The sequence below is a fragment of the Lucilia cuprina genome, chromosome 3, assembly GCF_022045245.1.
Source record: "Lucilia cuprina isolate Lc7/37 chromosome 3, ASM2204524v1, whole genome shotgun sequence".
NCBI classification, from domain to species: domain Eukaryota; kingdom Metazoa; phylum Arthropoda; class Insecta; order Diptera; family Calliphoridae; genus Lucilia; species Lucilia cuprina.
Window position 1 is genome coordinate 61,670,182 of NC_060951.1, and position 21,045 is coordinate 61,691,226.

At 23.4% G+C, this 21,045-nt stretch overlaps 1 protein-coding gene and 1 long non-coding RNA gene across 6 annotated transcripts in view; one reads left to right on the forward strand and one right to left on the reverse strand.

Moving 5' to 3' along the window:
- The window catches only part of LOC111675835, a 144,298-nt gene that overhangs the window by 1,970 nt on the left and 121,283 nt on the right, over positions 1-21,045 (reverse strand). Inside the window, exons 5-7 of one of the 4 annotated variants that reach the window (XR_006940383.1) lie at positions 8,916-9,046; positions 8,496-8,691; positions 7,918-8,088 (exon numbers count right to left, since the gene is read on the reverse strand). This is a non-coding gene — a long non-coding RNA (uncharacterized LOC111675835). Of the gene's footprint in view, positions 1-7,917; positions 8,089-8,495; positions 8,827-8,915; positions 9,047-21,045 lie in introns of all 4 variants that reach the window. The other 3 variants (XR_006940382.1, XR_006940381.1, XR_006940384.1) reach the window with 3 other exon arrangements.
- LOC111675834 (tumor necrosis factor receptor superfamily member wengen) overlaps positions 118-21,045 on the forward strand; it is a 44,691-nt gene continuing 23,763 nt past the window's right edge. Inside the window, exon 1 of one of the 2 annotated variants that reach the window (XM_023436673.2) lies at positions 118-178. The gene's annotated coding sequence lies outside the window, so the exon portion shown is untranslated. Of the gene's footprint in view, positions 179-3,324; positions 3,459-21,045 lie in introns of those variants that run through there. The other variant, XM_046947327.1, reaches the window with a different exon arrangement.

The window sequence follows — 21,045 nt, forward strand, 5'->3', positions numbered from 1 at the left end:
AAACACAAAGAAATGTTTAAAATCTAAATAAAAAAAACAGCCAAGTGAAAAAATACTACTACAAAATTTAAAATAAAATTTTGAAAAAAAACAACAACAAAATATGTTAAAAATTTAAATAAAAAACAAAACAAAATAAAATTAAATTTTATAAACAAAAATAAATTTGTTAAATAACGTAAGTGTTTTTTGTATTTAAAATTCTAAAAAAAAACTATAAGTATTTGCCAAAAAGAGTTTAAATTTTTCTAAATTGATGATTAAGTTTTTGTAAAAGATTCTTAAGAATTTTTGAGATTTTTTCCTATGAAAAATTTTATTAAATTTTATGACCATAAAACAACCAATTGAATCCAAATGAATTGAGATAAACAGAACTGAATTGAATGAAAATCATAATGAAAGATATTTTATTGTTTATGGTTTTTAAAATGTAGAAAAATAAAAGATAATAATGAGAAAATAACTAAAATTTAAAACAAAAAAATTAAAAAAAAAACTGTGTTTATAGTTGATTAACTTTGAAATCTATTTTGCTTTTTATAATAAAAGGATTTTATTTATTCGTTAGTTTAATGTCTGTATGTGTTTGATATTTGTGTGTGTTTTGTGTTGAAACTGTGTGTGAGTGATTGATTGTTTGTTGTTGGATAAAAACAGTTAAACATGAAAATAAATTTAAAAAACAATCTGTGTTACAATTACACAAAAACTCTGCTGGATCTTTAACATGTCGGTCCATTATATATATATGTACATACATGTAAATATAAATATACATAAATATATTTTTTTAAGAAAACCCGTGTAGTATAAAGAAAACAGTCTGGTTTATATGTTTAAAAGCACCTCATTTACGCTTAAATATGTGTGTAAACAACATCCAAATTTATGTTGTATAACAATAGATTCATTTGCAGCAGTTAGTAAGTTATATACATCAATTCTGAAAGAATACACAAATTCCTATTTCGAACCTATTATGCGTTCCTTATGTAGTGTCTCAAGTAGCAATCGAACCCACCACCCTACGGTCTACCAGACTAGAACACTAACCTAAAGGAGGCCAAAGTTAACTTTTCGTTGTGATTGACACAATCAAAGTTATTTAAGCATTTAATTGTAGCAACCTAAACTGGTGTCCGCGATCCGAGATTTAGCATAACCCCTAGTCACGATTAACTTCTTTCTAGAAGAAAGTAAATCGCCACCCCATAGATTACGAAGAAACAGCAAAAAGCTTTTTTTTCAAGAGTCCAAAGGAGACACTAAACTGGCGTGTTTCGCGATGAAACAGAGCCAAACAGATAGTAAGACGTAAATGGAAATCACTATATTTTTCGGATTCCTTAATTCTTTTTCGAACTGCTGGCTGTTTTCTTTGAAATGAATGAAATACAATGCGGGCGCTATGGCGACATTTAAATTTTAAAATTTTTCACTTAAATTAACGAAATAATTTAACTAGAAAAAGTTATAATCAATCATATTTGTTCTAATTATTTCTCTTCGATTAGGCTTTAGTAACAAACATATTTATTTTAAAAAATTGTTTAAGAAAATTATCCATAATAGTGGAAAAATGAAAGTTCTTATCTAATCTTTGAAGTTAGATGAACTCAATTTAGCGCTTAAATAGACTAAACAAACTTTATTTTTTAAAATTCTAGATAAACTCTGAATTGGAAAATGTAGAATGTCGTTTAATATAGCTAAGTAAATAGAGATTGAGATTGTTATATCGATCGCGATTAATTAATACAAATTAAATCATTTTATAACTAAAACAATTTTTCAAGTTAATATTAATTACGTTATAGTGACATTATAAAAACTGTTATACAAAATGTTTACATAATTTCAGAGGAAAAAACTCCTGTTTTGATGTTATTCTATGCAAACTTTTGTTACATAGACATTGTTAACTGTTATACAAGTAAACATCGGTCTTTATTATATACTCTATGTGACATTTAAAAAAAAACTGTTATACAAATATTTTACATAATTTTTCTTTGGAAAAAACCTGTTATACTAATATATTTTTTATAAGAATATTTATAATGTCTTTTTCTATAAAAAAACAACTGATAAATACAAGTTTTTGATTAGTAATTAACTGTTATATTTTAATAGAAAAACTGTTATACTTATTTTTATTCCAAATAAAATTTCGGAAAAAAACTGTTACACTAATGGTTTTTTTTTATAAGAATATTTATAAGATTTTTTATATAAAAAACAACTGATAAATACAAGTTTTTCTTTAGTAATTAACTGTTATATTTTAATGGAAAAACTGTTATACTTAATTTTATTCCGATGGATGGAAATGGAAAAACAGTTTTACTCACATTTTTTCTATAGAAAAACACAAAAAACTTTAATATGTACAAAATTGTTCTATAGAAAACATTCACTAACTTTTTATATAGAATACAATTGGTTTTACAGAAAAAGCTGTTATAAACAAATTTTTCCATAGAAAAAACTGTTATACTTTTTTTTTTGGCAATACAAGAAAACTGTTATGGACAATTTTTCTATAGAAAATAATCTTTATGTAAAAGAAACTGTTATACACAATTTTTTCTATACTTACAGAAATTTTTATAAAGAATTAACTTTTATAATCGAATTTTTCTATAAAAAAAAACTGTTATACAAAAATGATTATATTAAAAAATGTTAAATTGTTTTTTGCTATAGGTAAAATTTTTTTTGCACAATTTTTCTATAAAAAAGTATCTTAATACACAAATGTTTTTGTAAAAGAAACTGTTATATAAAAAATTCTCTAACAACAAAAAAGTTCAAAATTTTTCTATAGATAAAGGTTATACATAAGATACAACAGTTTTTTTCTTTACCCACAAATGTGTATATAAATTTTCTAAGAAAAAAACTGTTATACAAAAATTAGTTTTTGAAAAAACCGTTTAACACCAATTTTACTACAGCAAAAGCTGTTATACTAACATTAATTACAGTGGACCAGTGGATTTTCCCTGATGGTCGAGACCGGAAGCATTCTGTATAATCGATTTTATCGGTTAATTGAGTGTCAACTTTTTTTAGGTTTTTTAATAGATATTTTTATTAATTAATAAATTAATATTTTGAAATTTTGAGTTGCAACTACATATGTATGTGTGTAGTGAAAAATAAATTTAAAAATATTTTAATGATTGGGATACAGTTCCTATCACCTAATATTTTCCTTAATTAAGAAAAATGTTAGGTAATAGGAACTGTATCTTATTTTTACTTTTTACATATTGTCTTTGAAGTAACTCTATCACTTTAACATGCTTCTAATTCTAGAGAAAAACCCAAAGTTGATGAACACCTTTCGAGCATTATTTGACAAGTCTTTGAACTCTTATACTTCTATAAATAAAATAAAATCCGCTTCTAAACCATAAGCCAGTACTGTTTGGAAAACATTGCACGAATCTGTATGTAAATATTATGTCTGATTTACTTATAAAGTACATACAATTAAATATATGTAAAAGAACAAACGTACATATGTTCATATGAATTTATGTAGAGTAGTTATGAATGATGATGATGTTGTTGTTTTAATAAAAAAAAAATATGCATGAGTAGGATACAAAAAAAAATACTTATGATGGTGATGATGGTTGTTAATAATGCTCTCATTGTTGTACTTTCATTTGAATAATATTGTTGTTGTAGTTGTTATCATCACTAATAATAATGATAATGTTATTGCTATTCTCACTGTTAATGCTCAATGAGGGGATTATTTTTTTATGTGAGATAAACACGAAAGTAAAACAAATCCAAAAAAACTGCTCATATGCGAGAGTAAAAACAAAAGTAAAAAATGTATACAAGTAAAATAGCTTTATTAAATACGATTAGTTAGTAGTAAAAAAATTATATTTTCATTTCAAGATTTCCCAACAAACATTAAAGTTTGAATATAAGTTGTATTTGTTATCTTAAGGAAAACAAATAAATATTTAAAGATTTTGAAAAAAAAAAAAACGTTTTCTTTATTTTAAACAATTTATGTTTGCTGGGTTATTAGCCATGCACATGTTATGTCTGTGTATGTAGTGTGTAAAATGCCGAAACTAAAGCTTTTTTTAAAACGAAATTAAATTAAATCCAATAAAAATAGTATCCATCCATCCAGTCGCACAACTAAACAAACAAATTCAACCCAACAACAAATGACCGACGGGGACGATTATGACGACGACGGTATTCAACAACAACAACAAGTAATATATGAAAAAATATGATTGTAGATTTAAACAAACAAACAAACAAAAAAAAAACATACAACACAAATTAACAGTGATCTACAAGTGCAGGTCGCAAAATATACAACAACAAGAACAGCATCCATCATATGTTGTTGTTATTGTTTGAACATACTTATACACACATATACAAATACTCATACAGACTGTGTCAAATAAAAAGTAAATCCAAAAGATTGATTTTCATGTATTAAACGGAAGATAAAAAAAACAAAATTTTTAAACAAAATATGTACACAACAACAACAATAATAAATTTTTTAAAAAGCAAACAGATTAAAAAGAGAACAAGCACAATAACAGAGTATACAGTAAGTGACAAAATTTATTTATAACAAATTTATCTATCGATTGCTAATTGATTGATTTATGTCGGTTGAAAATTAAGTTGAGAGAATTGAATTGGAATTTTACATACGAACAATTAGAAAACTGTTTGTTGTGACACAAATGGATGGATGAAGAAGTTTTTGAATATATGTATAACAGTGTATAGCAGTTATTTGCAGCGGAATATGTAAGAAAACTTATTTAGGCACATGCTTTTTGGAAAAAACTGTTAGGCACAACTTTTAATATAGGAAAACTATTACATATAATATTTTCTAAAGAAAATAGTTATACACAACTTTTTCTATAAATAAACTGTTATACACAAACTTTTCTATGGATAAAACTGTTATGCACATAATTTTTTATTGAAAAAATCTATCATACACAACATTTTCTGCTGAAAAACTGTTATAAATAACTTTTTCTGTAGAAACAACTATTATTTAAAAGCTGACATTCAGAACTTTTTCTGTAGAAAAAACTGTTATACACAAACTTTTCTATGGATAAAACTGTTATGCACTACATTTTCTATAAAAAAAAAACTATTATACATATACATTATATTAGAGAAAACTGTTATACATAACTTTTTCTGCTGAAAAACTGTTATACATAACATTTTCTGTAGAAACAACTATTTATAAGCTTTTCAATGGAAAACGCTGACATTCAGAACTTTTTCTGCAGAAAAAACTGTTATACACAATTTTTTTATAAAAAAAAACTCTTATATACAACCTTTTCTAAATTTTTTATATACAACTTTTTTATAAAAAAGCTGTTATACACAAACTTTTTTATGGATAAATCTGTTATACACAAAATTTTCTATTATAAAGCTGTTATATATAACATTTTCATTGGAGAAACTGTTAAACATAACTTTTTTTGCTAGAAAACTGTTATATAAAACCTTTTCTGCTGAAAAACTGCTATACATAACTTTTTCTGTATAAATAACTATTATTTATAAGCTTTTTAATGGAAAAAGCTGACATTCAAAACTTTTTCTGTACAAAAAAAAAACTGTTATAAACAAATTTTTTATATAAAAAAACTCTTATTCACAACCTTTTCTATAGAAAAAACTTTCATACACAAATTTTTCTATAAAAATACTGTTATAGAAAACATTTTTCTGTAACTATAAAATAAACTATTACATATAACTTTGTCTATAGAAAAAACTGTTATGCATAACTCTTTCTATGATAATAAATTGAAATATATAACTATTTCTATAGAAAACTATTTTATACATAATTTATTCTATGGAAAAAAGGAAACATAAACAACATTGTCTAAAGAAAAAACTGTTATACACAACAATTTCCATAATAAAAAGTTGCATTACCCAAAGATTTTCTCTAGAAACGGAACTTTTTCTATAGAAAAATCTGTTATGCACAAGCTTTTTATAGACAAAACTGATATACACAAATTTTTCTACATAAAAAAATGTTATAAGAAACATTTTCTATAGTAAAAAGAGCTAAACTATAAAGAGCTATTTCTATAAAAATTATTATACACAACATTTTCAATAAAAAATAACTGTTATACCCAAATGTTATAAATAACTTTTTATAGAAACAATTGTATTGAACACAACAACTGTTATTTTTACACAACTTTATTAAATAAAGTTTGTCTATAGAAAATGTTAACTTTCCTTATAGAAAATAAAAACTGTTATATTGAAATTCTCTAAGGAATAAACTAAAACATCTTATTCTTTTTAAAGTGTTATACACATATTTGACTATTGAAAAAAACCTGGAAAATCTTAATTTTTTCTGACGTGTATAGAAATTTAAATTTTAGTTAAGAAGAAGTTTAAATAAATACACTGTTACAACAACTTTTTTACCTCTGCTTAGGTCACTTTAAAATTGTTATTCAAACTCGGAGTATATACAAAATTTCGTAAATATTTTTATAAAATATTAATGTTAGATTGATTTCTTACTTTTAAAAGTTACTTATTATTACAAAAATGTAAAAAAATATGATGTAATAATCATTTGCTCATAAATAAACTCGAAATTGTTTCATTTTATTTTTTTTTTTGTGAAATTTAAACATCAAACGCCATAGTTTGCCATTAATTTTCCCAAATATGTCACATACACACACAAATTTTTGTGTTTAGAAAAATTAATATCACGCTCGATTAACTCATTGTCACGTTATAAATTGTTTTGGAAATTAAAATCGTGAATTTTTTGGTTAATTAATAAAGTTTTTTATAAAAATATTGTAACAAAAATAATAATAAATTAAAAGATTTTAGGCGGATCATGTTTTTGAAATATTATGATTGAAAATTTATTAAAACTTGTTACGTTTTGGAAGTATTTTTTAAAAATTTTTATTTCAACAATATTCAAAACTTTATTGAAATAGTGTCCTGTTATAAAACATCGCCGATCTTTTCCTAGATTATTCCAGTTCAAATATCAACATGAAATATATATCTTCACTATAACATTTTATCATGCTATTTTCCAACATGTGTATTAAATTTTAAAGGGAAATCTCTCAATTTAAAAAACACCCTTCTTAAAAAGTGATAATATGGAGCAAATTTAATTTAAAAACCCTTCTTTAGTTAATAACATAAAGAGCTCTCGAAATGTAGAGAGCTTGAACTTGTACAAGAGATAAAAATGTTCGTTTCTCATCATTTAAACCGGCATATTTTGTGTCACGCACCGTTATTTTATGCATTATGTATTTAATTTTTATACTTCTTATATATTTATTAAATGTGTGGTAAACATTAACAGACCCCAAAATGTCAAAAACATTTTCAAACATTTTAATATTTTTTTTCCTGCATTGATCGTACATACATATATACTATGACAAAAAAAGAGAGAGAGGAGATCTATATTAAATAAATAGCACATATGTATCTGCATACATATGTATATATGTATGTAAATAATATATGTTCAAGTTAAAAGCGTGTTGCATTAGAACGATACAAAAGTGTGAAGAGAAAAGTAGCAACTAAGGACCTAAATAAAACACTAGCTATTAAAAACTAGCTACTTGACTGGTTCTTTCAGGTTCCAAAACTGGTTTTAGTTTTAGACTTTAAATCAAAGAGAGACAGTTTTAAATTACTACTTCGAAGTTTTACAAAAGAAATCTTCAAACTGACCAAAGGTCATGACCTAAATGGTTAATGGAATATGGATTACAAGGTAACATTTTTAATCAATCAATAGATCATTTTCTTATTAAATAAGTTTAAAATATAACAGAATTTACTCACATTTGTACAGTTAAGTATCAGGTTTGTAAAATCCATTATATACGTTCTTAAGAAGAAGATTGAAGGGATGTACTCTTTTGTAAGCTTTTTGTTGAAGTGATCAGTTTAGATCTTGTTAGTTTATATTTTTTCTGAGATGTGCGCAATTGGCATCTTAGACTCGGTTGTAATCTGAAAAATATATATATATTTTTATTGATATATACATCAGAGGTCAAATTGACCCCGATTTTTAACAATTAAGCTAAAATATTGCGGATATTAAAAGCTGCTATCGATCATGATTTTTATTCCAATTATCATTTTAAAACCATTTATTTTGCAAATCCTCTTTTTGTTTGGTACCAGCCTAATAGTTGTATGCAAGAATAAATACCGAAATCATATCGAACATATGCAGCACATATATTGTACTATATACAAGTATATATATGTATGTGTGTATGTATAAGTATTTAAATATAAATGTTAAAAAAAAGTACATAGAAAAAATAGATGGATGGATGTCAGGGAAATATTTAAACAGACATAACAAGGAAAATACAAAAAAAAAAAGCGAATAAATTTAAACAACTTACTCTGCAACATAAAAATAATCCATAAATTTAGTTTTTTTAACTGTTCACGTTGTTGCTGTTGCTGTCTCTGCTGATGATCTTGTTGTAGCTTCATGTTGCTAATAATGATGATGGTATTTGTTATTTTTATATTTTTTTTGCATTGCAAGCTAAACCCTCATAATGATTTCTTTTAGGGTGATGTTTTGTCACTCTACTGCAAATGATATTTTTTCTAAAGAATTATGTACTCTTGTTTTAACTTTATTTGCAAGAGACAGAGAGAGAGAGACTCCCACTATAAATGTCTTACATACATATGTATATATGTATATCTTTATATACAGACAACCTGCGTATATACATATATTTGCATATTACTACACTGATCAGCGGGTTAATTTTTAATAATAAATATTGAGTAGAACAACAAAAACTTACATAATTTCTGTTGAGTTTCTCAGAAAGAAAAATGTGTGTGCGTGTGTGTGTGTGGAGAGAAATGACGTTCTTGATGATCATCATGATGGATTTGTTGATTGATTGACTGACTCTGACTGATGTTTGTTAAACTGAAAATGAATATGAAAAAAAATTCATATATTTAAATTGAGAGAATTTCTAAAGGCAAGAGAGAGTGTGTAAAATAAAAGAAAATATATTTTTTGGAATATTGTAAATAATGATTATTTAAATTAAATATTTCGCTGATAATCATGATAATGTTTTTGTTGTTATTTTAATAAATTTTAAGTTTTCGAAATGGGTTTTTAGTACGTTAAAGTTTAAAAATGCAGCTTTAAAATGAAAATTCTTCAGACATGGACTTGCTTTCTTTTTTAATCTTTTAAGTTAATTACTTTTCATACATTATTTTGAAGCTAAATATCTTAAAATTACTTCAAAAATCTGTTCCAGATTGTATAAAGAGAATTAGTTTTTCTTTCTTAGATCAATATCATCGCACAAAGTGTCTAAAAGGTAATAAGTTCATTAAAGTGTTTCGAATCAGACTGATCATTGCATTTAACAACGGTTAACGTGATAAGGCTCATGTCTAAGACAATAGGTCCTTCGCACCCGATCTAAGTTTAACGGAGGCCACATCTAGTATATTAAAACAATTTAGCAATACCAACTTTACAAGTGACGCTACTACCACAACAACAAGTGTCGCTACTACAACAAAAGATCAAATACATATAGAACAAATTTGTATTAGTTAGATAGATAGATAGATAGATAGATAGATAGATAGATAGATAGATAGATAGATAGATACATAGATAGATAGATAGATAGATAGATAGATAGATAGATAGATAGATAGATAGATAGATAGATAGATAGATAGATAGATAGATAGACTGATAGATAGATAGATAGATAGATAGATAGATAGATAAATAGATAGATAGATATATAGATAGATATATAGATATATAATTAATTAGTTACTTAGTTAATTAGTTAGTTAGTTACTTAGTTAGTTGGTTAGTTAGTTAGTTAGTTAGTTAGTTAGATAGATAAATAGATAGACAGACAGACAGACAGACAGACAGACAGACAGATAGATAGATAGATAGATAGATAGATAGATAGATAGATAGATAGATAGATATACAGATAGATAGATGGATAGATAATTAGTTAGTTAGTGTAAAAACAGGAGGCTAACCACTAACATTTTCACTCCTAACAACTAACACCCTGTATATTTATGACAGAAAAAACATTTTCCAGTCATTGAAAAACATTGTTTATATGTTGCAAATGCAACAGACAACACCATCACTTCCACCATACATCCTCCAACCAAGAAGATGGTACATAAACGTTTAAAGGGCTAAAAATAAAACTCCCTAACATTTTTAAGTTTAAATTTAAAACAACAAGAAAACAACAAAAATGTTTGGAAAAACATATTTTATGACTGCTATGAAAAAAAATGAGAAATCAACTACACATTTGGACAATTTTAAAACCCGGAATTATAATGTACACACACACACACACACTTACTCAATCATTATCTAGAAAATAAAGTCATAAAATGTATAAAGAGCAAAAAAAAAAAAAAAAAGAAATTATACTTAAACAAACAACAGGTACAATTATTTTTATTCTTACTTGGACGCTGAAAATCCATCTCAGTCCGTCGTCAGCTTTGCAATCATCATTTATTTCCTTATGATCTTCAAATTACTTGCTTATGTAGATCTTTCATATTCCCCCTGATCTTTTGTTGGCTACAAGATCATCTAGAATTGGAATTGTGAAATGAAACACAAGGCGAAAAAAAAGTAAAGACCCTTAGATTTCTAAACAAAAATACTTCGTTGTTTTTTTCTTTAGATTTTTGTTTGTGTTTTGTTTTTAATTTTATTTTTGCCCCAGATGTTTTTAGATTTCCATTGTATTTATTCAACAGCAGCAGTAGTAGTAATTTCAAATATGTATATTTATAAAAATAAAATAAATTTTTTTTTTGTGAAAATTTATAAACATTGAATTTTTTTCTTGACTTTTCATTATACGCAGAAGAAACCCCATCCGTTAAAATTTGTTTAGTATAAACATTTTAATGAAAATTACTTACAGGGTGTGAACAATGGATTTTTAAGTGTTTCTCGCAGTGTCTTTTGAGGGGGAAAATTTGTGCAAATTATTTTGTTAGAATTAGTATGCAACTTGTTTAGTGAAAAGTGTTTCGTTAAGATTTTGTAACAGATTTTATAAAAGATCATTAGGCTAGTCAAAAGATTAGTCAATAGACTAGTCAGTAGACTAGACAATAGATTAGACAGTAGACTAGACAGTAGACTAGTCAGTAGACTAGACAGTAGACTAGTCAGTAGACTAGACAATAGACTAGTTAGTAGACTAGACAGTAGACTAGTCCGTAGACCAGTCAGTAGACAAGTCAATAGACCAGTCAGTAGACTAGTCAATAGACTAGACTAGTGGACTTGTACATAGACTTGTCATTAGACCGGTCATTGAACTAGTCAATAGACTAGTCAAAATACTAATTAGTAGACTAGTCATAAGGTTAATCAATATACTAATCAAAAGACCAGTCAGTAGACTATTCTCGAGACTAGTAAGTAAACTAGTTAATAGACTAGTCAGTCTATTAACTAGTCAGAAGACTAGATAATAGACTAGTCAACTAGTAACAAGACTAGTGAACTTGTCAGTAGACTGGTCATTGAACTAGTCAATAGACTAGTCAAAATACTAATCAATACACCAGTTAATAGGCCAAGTAGTTGGCTTATAATATATATTAGTTAATAGACTAGTTCATAATCTAGAAAATGGATAAAAATCTGAAAATTACTTTTTATCTTAAAAGTTTTTATTTTACATGGCTGCTGAAAAACAAAAAATTTCTTAGAATATTTGGTAAAAACAACAACATAAATTAAGTCTTTACCAACCTAACCTTTGGACTTCAGACCATAATATTTTTCCACAGAAATACCAAAAATTCTCTTAAACATTTTAGTAACAGTCTCTTAACATTAATTATTTGCGTTTAAATATTTGTTTATAATTTTCATAAATATTTAGCAAATACGTTTTAATATAATTTGTATATTTTATGGGGTTAATTTTTATATGTTTGTTTTCTTTTTTAAAATTCCAATCATCTACATAAGGTGGGTCGGCCCATAACTCGCTACACAATATTAATATTATTTATTTATTATTTCTTTCGATTTAAATTAAAAAAAAACATTTGAATTTTTGTCGTTTAAGAACAGCAACAACAAAATCTGATATTATAATATATTTGTTTAAACATTTTAATTAAATTGTTTATAATTTATCAATACCAACACGTATTAAGTTATTTTGCAAAATAAAAAAATGATAATAAATCATTTTGTGCTTGTAGAATAATTTATTTTAATAAATATGTATTTTCTTTTTTACTAGTGTAAATCAAAGTAGTGTGTTAAATTAAATATTTATTTACAACCATTTAATTGGTAGGTAGTATACACTGTAAGAAAATACGTTTATTTAATGTTAATATATTTAATTGTGTGTTTTTTTATTTAAAGCACTTCCGTTTAATTACAATTTTGTTTTAATAGAGCTTTCAATAGATGATTGATTGTATTACAATTTTTTTTTATTTACACTGTTAGAAATAAATAGATACTCTTTTGGATTTTCTTTTAATTTAATAGAGAATTTTAGAGAATTTTTTTCTTTTTTATAGATAGTTTTTATGAAAATTTTTCTTTTTAGAAAATGATCCTTTAATAGAAAAATTTCGGAAAAATATTTTTTTATATAAAGTTTTCAATAAAAATTACTTTTAATGGAAAATTTATGAAGAAATCCTCTTTATATAAAAAAACTTTACAAAAATTCTGTTTTTATAGAAAATGTATGAGAAAATTATCTTTTTATAGAAAAATTTTTAGCAAATGATTTTTTTTTATAAATTTTTGAGAAAATTAATTTTCGAATTAAGAATTAGTTTTTGTGGAAAATTTCTGAAGAAATTCCTTTTTTATAGAAAATTTATAGAAGTTTTTTTGAGGAAATTCTTTTTTATAGAAATGAAAAAAGTTCTCTTTTTATATATAAAAAATTTTCGAGAAAATTCTCTTTTTGAAAAGGTTTTAATAAAAAATTATTTTAATGAAAATTTTCTGAAGAAATTCTCTTTTTATAAAAAATTTTCTTGTTATAGAGAATTTTTAACATATTCTCTTCTTAGAGAAAATTTCCAAGAAAATTCTGTTTTATTTTTTTTTAAATTCTTCTTGTTATAGAAAATTTTTTAGAAATTCCCTTTTTATACAAAATTTATTAAAAAATTCTCTCTTATAGAAAATTTTTGAGAAAATTCGATTTTTATGGAAACTTATCTAGAGAATTCTCTTTTTATAGAAAATTTTTCACAAATTCTCTTTTTTGAAGAGAGTTTTGGAGAAAATTCTTCTTTTTTTAGAAAAATTTCGAGAAAATTCTTGTTTTTATAGAAAATTTGCTTGAAAATTCTTTTTTTTATAGAAAGTTTTGAAGAAAATTCTTCTTTTTATAGAAAATTTCGAGAAAATTTTTATTTTATAGAAAATATTCGACAAAACTCTTCTTTTTATAGAACATTTTCGAGAAAATTCTTCTTTTTATAGAAAATTTTTGAGAAAATTCTTCATTTTAAAGAAAATTTTTTGGAAAAATTCTCTTTTTATAAAAATTGTTTGCAAAAAATTTGTTTGTTATGGAAAATTTTGAAAAATAGTCGGTTTTTTAGAAAATTCTGTTTTTGTAGACAATTTTATTTCCTTTTTAAAAAATGTGATAAAAAGTCTACTTTTTATAAAAAAAAATTAGAGAAAATTCTCTTTTTATAGAAAATTGCTGAAGAAATCACCCTTATTTAGAAATTTTTCATGAAAACTTAGCTTTTTGCAGAAAATTTCAGAATTTTTTTTTATAAAAAAGTTTTGAGAACAATTTTTTTTAGAAAATTCTTTTTTTATAAAAAGTTTTTGAAAAATATTATGTTTTCTAGAAAATTTTGTTTTTACAGAAAAATTAATGAAAAGTCTCCTTTTTATAAAAAAAATTTCGAGGAAATTCTCTTTTTATAGAAAATAGCTGAATAAATCCCTTTTTTTAGAAAATTTTCATGAAAATTCTGCTTTTTATAGAAAATTTTCGAAAACAATCTCTTTTTACAAATAATTTTCAATACAATTTGTATTTTTATAGAAATTTTTTGAAACATTTCCCTTTTTTATAAAAAAATGATTAAAATAGGTTCTAATTATTTTAAAGAAATCGAAATTAATTGAAAATTCTTTAGTCTTGAGTTTGATTTTAGCAAATATATAATCCAGAAATATCAACTTTATAGAAATTTTCCATTAAATTTATATCTTTATTATCAAAAAATAAACTTTTCAATGTCAGTACTCTTAAATTATAAAAAGAACAAGAAAACAATAACAATTCTAAAAGTAAATAAAGCAGAGCTGTACAATTAAGCGCTATTGTATTTTATTAATAAAATAGCTAACTAAGTATTAAAAATCTGTTTTTTTAATATATTTTTAATAACATTAACATTTAATAAGATTTTTAAACAAATTAGTAAGATATTAGAAAACATATGCAATATCAATTTCAACTTTCCATATCTGTTTTCAACTCTATTTTAAATAAAATTTTTGCACTCATTCTTTTTCAAATACTCACAACAACCCTACAGACAGACTCATGTATACATTTAAAAATGCATCAACAACATGTTTATTTACATTTTTACTGACATTTAAAATGTTTTGTCTGTTCCTTATTTAAAAAAAAAGAAAATGCATTAAAAAACTATATTTTCTTCTTTTCTCTACTTAAGTGCATAAAATGCATTTTTTTATTCACTTTTTTATTGCTATTTTCTTTTCTTTTTTTTCGTACAAATTCTATGCGCTTTTGTATTTGCTGTTAGACAGATGTTTTTTGTGTTTTGTTTTCAACATTGTTATTATATTGACAATGTGTTTGTTTGTTAGTTGTTACCTCATTTTTTTTTTAGCAACATCTTGTTGTTCAGTTTAGCATCAGCAACATATTGTTGTTGTTTCTTTTTTTATTACTGTTTCAATTTGGCAGTGACAGCAATTTAAAATCATGTTTGTGTGAATACTTTTTTTTGTAGTTTTTTTTTTGCATACATTTTACTAATTGAATGTGCAAACAAACATTGGCGAAGACAACATCCATACTTTGGGGGGTTGTATACAAATGCAAATACTTTTCCCAGCAAACTTTTATGAAAGGTTTTAAGGTTTTTATAGAGTATGGCGTAGAAAATTCTTTTCTTTTATTAAAAGTTTAAAACAAATTGGTTTTTTATGAAATATGTTAAGTAAATCCTGGTTTTGCAAAAAATTTTGATAAAAATTGAAAAATGTTTTCTTTATATAGAAAAATTTCAAGAAAATTCTCTTTTTAAAGACAATTTTAGGCGGAAATCTTTTTTCACTTTTTATAGAACATTTTCCAAAAAAAATTTTAATTTTTATTTAATTTATTTCCAAAATAAACCTAACTTCTCTCTTCTCTTATTAAAGAAAATCTCTCTTATTAAAGAAAATCTCTATTCTCTTTTTAAAGAAAATATTCGTGAATATTCTTTATTAGAGAGAATTTGGAAAATATTCTCTTTTTATAGAAAAGTTCAGAGAAAATTCGATTTTTAATTATCTTTTTTTTAGAAAAATTTAAAAAAAAACTCTTTCCTTATAAAAAAAAGTTCTTATAACAAATTCTCTTTTTTTATAGAAAATTTTCAAAGCAAATTTTCTTTTTACAAGAAATTCTCTTTTCATAGACAATTTTGGAGAAATTTGAAAAATTCACTTAAAAATATTTTCCTTTTTATAGAAAATTTTCAAGAAAATCTTCTTTTTATAGAATGTAGGCTAGAAATTCTCTTTTCATAGAAAATTTTCGAGAATATTCTTTTTTTAAAGAAAATATTTGAGAATATTCTTTTTTTAGAAAGCATTTAGAAAATAGTCTCTTTTTATAAAAAATGTAGAAAAATTTTCTTTTTTTTTTAAATTTTTTCTTTATGAAAAAAAACTTATAGAAAATTTTTAAAGCAAATTCTCTTTTTACAAGAAATTCTCTTTTCGTATAGAATTTTAGAGAAAGTTCTCATTATATAGAAAATTCTATTTTTATAGAAAATGTTTGGATAAAATTAACTTTTTATAGAAATTTTTGAGAGAAAATTCTTTTTTGATGTAAATTTTCAGAGAAAATTCTGTTTTATAGAAAATTTTCGTATAAAATTCTCTTTTGTAATAGAAATTTTTAAAGAAAATTCTCTTTTTATAGAAAATTCTAATGAAACTTCTTTTTTTTACAGAAAATTTTTAAGAAAATTCTCTCTTTATATTTTGTATAAAATTCTCTTTTAATAGAAATTTTTTGCGAAAATTCTCTTTTTATAGAAAATTCTAGAGAAATTTCTTTTTTTACAGAAAACTTTTAAGATAATTCTCTCTTTATAGATAAATTTCGAGAAAAATTTTTACAGAAATTTCTATTAGAAAATTGTATCTTTTTAGAAAATTTTTCAAAAAATTCTCTTGTCATTTTTGAAAAAGTTTCTTTTATAGAAAATTCTGAGGGAACATATTTTTTATAGAAAGTTGGCGAGATAGTTATTTCGCTAGAGAACAATGTTGTTAAAAGTCTTAATAGAAAATTTATGTTTTTTTTTAAAAAATCGTAAAAATTTTCTTTTTTATATTTATTTATGATTTCAAAAAATTTTGTTCTTTGTGTTTGTTGGGTTGTATTCAATGTTGGCTTGTATTTCGTTTTTAGGTTGTCGTATATAATATGTCTTATGTTTTTCGAGTTCTAATATATTTTTAAAATTTTTATACATACATATGTACTTTTAAAACTTTCTACATGTATTACTTGTTGTTCTTGTTATTGCATTTAAAACGATTAAATATCAGCACAAAATAAAGGGTTCTAATAGGTGAACACAACTTTTAAGGTTTTATGAATTTTAAATCCTCGAGGTCTCTTAAACCTAAGCAAAATATAGAAATTTTTAAACTCGAGTTTGAAAAGATCTTTCCTTTATTGTTATGAACATTTTTGTAAAAAACTGTTTTAGACTAAGGGCCTTAATTATAAACTTTTATCAAAGGTTTATAAATGAAATGATAAATGTTTATGAATAAGACAGTAAAACTTTTAACATTCAAAGTTTCTTTATTTCATATTAAAATCTCAGTCTACAAGATCTAAACAGTATTTATGCACTTGTCTCACACACACACATACACACACAGCTCATGTCTTTTGTAAATTCATTAAAGAAAAATTTAAATCTGTTAAAAGGCTTAAGAAAACTAGAGTGATTTTACAAAGGTCATACTCTACAGCAATAGACAAAAGTTGACCTTTACCTAGAGAAAAGATCAATGATCTCATAAGACCCCTAATAACAACAAACAACAACTCTTTATTATTGTTGTAATAATAAACATACAAATAAAATAATAATAATAATTTGAAACATTAAACAATTGTGTGTTTTTTGTTGTTGTTGAAAATTAAATTTGTTGTTGAGCGAACAAACGAAACGAACACCTCCAGCCAAATAGGTGGTACTTGGTTGAATTGATAAAGTCTTTCCACAGCTGTCATGTAAAAAATCAAATGTACAATAATGTTTGTATGTACATTGTACAATATGTAGATTTCAATTTTATGTAAATTTGAAAATAAAGCAAAAAAAAAAAAAAAAGCGTAAAGGTACCTCTAGAAAAACACAACAAGTACTTTAAACTTGTGCTGCTCATAATGAAGTTAAATAAATGTTTGTTTTTTTGGTTTTAATGTAAATCCGCCATTAAAAACTATTTCCGATTGGAATTAATTATGAATAAAAAACACAAAAAAATATGAAAAACAAATTGCCACATATACAAACGCACAATTTATGTTGAAAATAAAACAAAAAAAAATCTAAAAAAAATAAAACATGTACAACAAAACTAAAAGTATTGATGGTGGAAGAGCTCATCAAAATCAAACAGGAAAAAACAACATAAATCCATACATATAATATGTACATACATCTACATATCTATACATTATTTACATACATACATACAAACAAAATATATCCATAGAAATAACAATAATAGTGTAAATGCGTAAAAAAATCATACATATGATCGAATGGCGGGGCTAAACTGTCTGTCTAACTCGTTGTTTGAAAAATTTGAATGGATGAACAAAATATAAACGAAATATTACAAAAAAAAAAAAAATAGAAAAAACTAATTGAACAATCGACCGATTGAACGACCGATCGACCGACAGCGTGCATAAAATTTGATATGAAGCCTTCGTCAGAGAGTCAGAAGTCATGTACTAATTTGTAGGGCTGACTCTTGTTCATTTTCTTCATGCGTGCAATGTGATATGGAAGTGATAATATAGTAATGAAAATAATTATAAGTACATTAGGAAGATAATCAAAATTAAACACGATTAATACTGCTCAGTGTTCAGTATATAGGAAATTTTCTTCAAAATTCTCTTTTTATAGAAAATTTTCAAAAAAATCTTCTTTTATAGAAAATTTTCAAAAAAATGTTCTTTTATAGAAAATTTTCAAGAAAATTCTCTTTTTATAAAAAAAATTTGGCCAAAATTCTCTTTTTATAGAAAAATCTTCTTTTATAGAAAATTTTCATGAAAATTCTTATTTCAAAGAAAATTTGAAAAACTTATTTTTTAAAGAAAATTTTCAAAAAATATATTTATTTTATAAAAAAAAAATTCAGAGAAAATTCTATGTTTTATAAAAAATTATCGGAAAAATTTCAAAGAAAATTATATTTTATAAGAAAATTTTTGGAAAAAAATTCTATTTTTATAGAAAATTTAATTTTCGAAAAAATTATTTCAGTACAAAAAATATTTCGAAAAAATCTCTTTTTATGGAAAATTTTTTTATTAAATAAAATTGTCGAAAAATAACTCGAGAAAATTCTCATTTTATAGAAAACTTTCAACAAAAATCTTTTTATAAAAAAATTTCGAGAAAATTCTTTTTTTACAAAAAATTTTCAAAAATTATCTCTTTTTAAAAATAATTTACAAATTTTATAGAAAATGTTCTTGAAAATTATTTTGTATAGAAAATATTTCTTTTAAAAGAGAATTTTATGCAGAAAATTTTCGAAGAAAAATCTTTTTAAAAAGAAATTCTCTTACTATCGAAAATATTAGGAAAAATGTTCTTTTTATCGCTTTTTTTTAAAAATCTCTTTTTTATTATATTTTTCAAGAAAATTTTCTTATTATCGGATTTTTTCATTAAAATTCTTTTATTACAGAACATTTTTTAAAAAAAATTGTCTTTTTATATACAAAATTTTTGAGAAAATTATCTTTTGATAGAAAATTATTGATAGAATCCTTTTTAATTAAAATTTTTTTATAGAAAATTTTCGTAGAAAATTCAATTATTTAAAGAAAATTTTCCGATAGTATTATCTTTTTATAAAAAATGTTTCAAGAAAATTCTTTTTTTATAGAAATTTTTGCAAGAAAATTCTCATTTTAAAGAAAAGTTTCAAGAGTTTGTCTTTTAATAGAGAATTTTATGCAGAAAATTTTTTTCAAAAAATTCTTTTTTAAGAGAAATTCTCTTTTTATCGAACATTTTAGAAAAAATTATTTTTTTCGAAATTTTTACGTGATAATTCTCTTTTTGTAAAAAACTTAACAAGAAAATTAACTTTTTATATAAAAATTTTTCGAGAAAATTCTCTTTTAATAGAAAATTATCTCTTTCAATTAAAAAATTTCCGATAATATTATCTTTTTATAAAAAATGTAAAAAAATAATTTTCCAAAAAAAATCTCATTTTAAAGAAAAGTTCCATGAGTTGATCTTTTAATAGAGAATTTTATGCAGAAAATTTTCAAAGAAAATTCTTTTTTAAGAGAAATTCTCTTTTTATCGAACATTTCAGAAAAATATCTCATTTTATAGAATTTTTTTTCGAGAAATTTTTTTTTCGAAATTCTTTTGGTAAAAATTCTCTAAAAAACTAGAAAATTAACTTTTTATATAAATTTTTGTTTTTTTTGAGAAAATTCTCTTTGTATAGAATATTTTTGAAAAATATCTCTTTTCATAGAAAATTTTCGAGAAAATTCTCTTTTAATAGAAAACTATCTCTTTTTATAGAAAATTTTCCGATAGTATTATCATTTTGTAAAAAAATGTTTCAAGGAAATTCTTTTTTATAGAATTTTTCTAAGAAAATTCTCATTTTAAAGATGACTTTCAAGAGTTTGTCTTTTAATAGAGAATTTTATGCAGAAAATTTTCTACGAAACTTCTCTTTTAAGAGAAATTTTCTTTTTATCGCACATTATAGAAAAAATTCTCATTTTATAGAATTTTTTTGGTGAAAATTCTTTTTTTATAGATTTTTTTTCGAGAAAATTCTTTTTCTTCGAAATTTTTTCGTGAAAATTCTCTTTTTGTTGGAAATTTATGAAGAAAATTAACTTTTTATATAAAAATTTTTTTGAGAAAATTTGCTTTGTATAGAATATTTTTGAAAAATATGTCTTTTCATAGAAAATTTTTGAGAAATTTCTTTTTTGATAGAAAACTCTCGAGAGAATTCTTTTTTTTTTAAGAAAATTTTCTTTTTATCGAAAATTTAATTTTTAAAAAAAATCTCTTTTTATAGAAAATTTTTCGATAATATTATCTTTTTATAAAAAATTTTTTAAAAAAAATTATTTTTTAATGAAAATTTGTTCGAGAAAATTCTCTTTTTAAAGAAAAGTTTCAAGAACTTTTCCCTCTTTAAATAAATTTTATGAGAAAATTTTTGTTAAATTTCTGAGGCTTTCCGTTTAATTATTTTCATTACTGTATCGTAGACACCAAAAAAAAAAAAAGAACAAAAACAACAAAGTAAGACTTTAATGCATTTGGGAAACGCAAAACCCAGTTCAGTTCATTGGCACT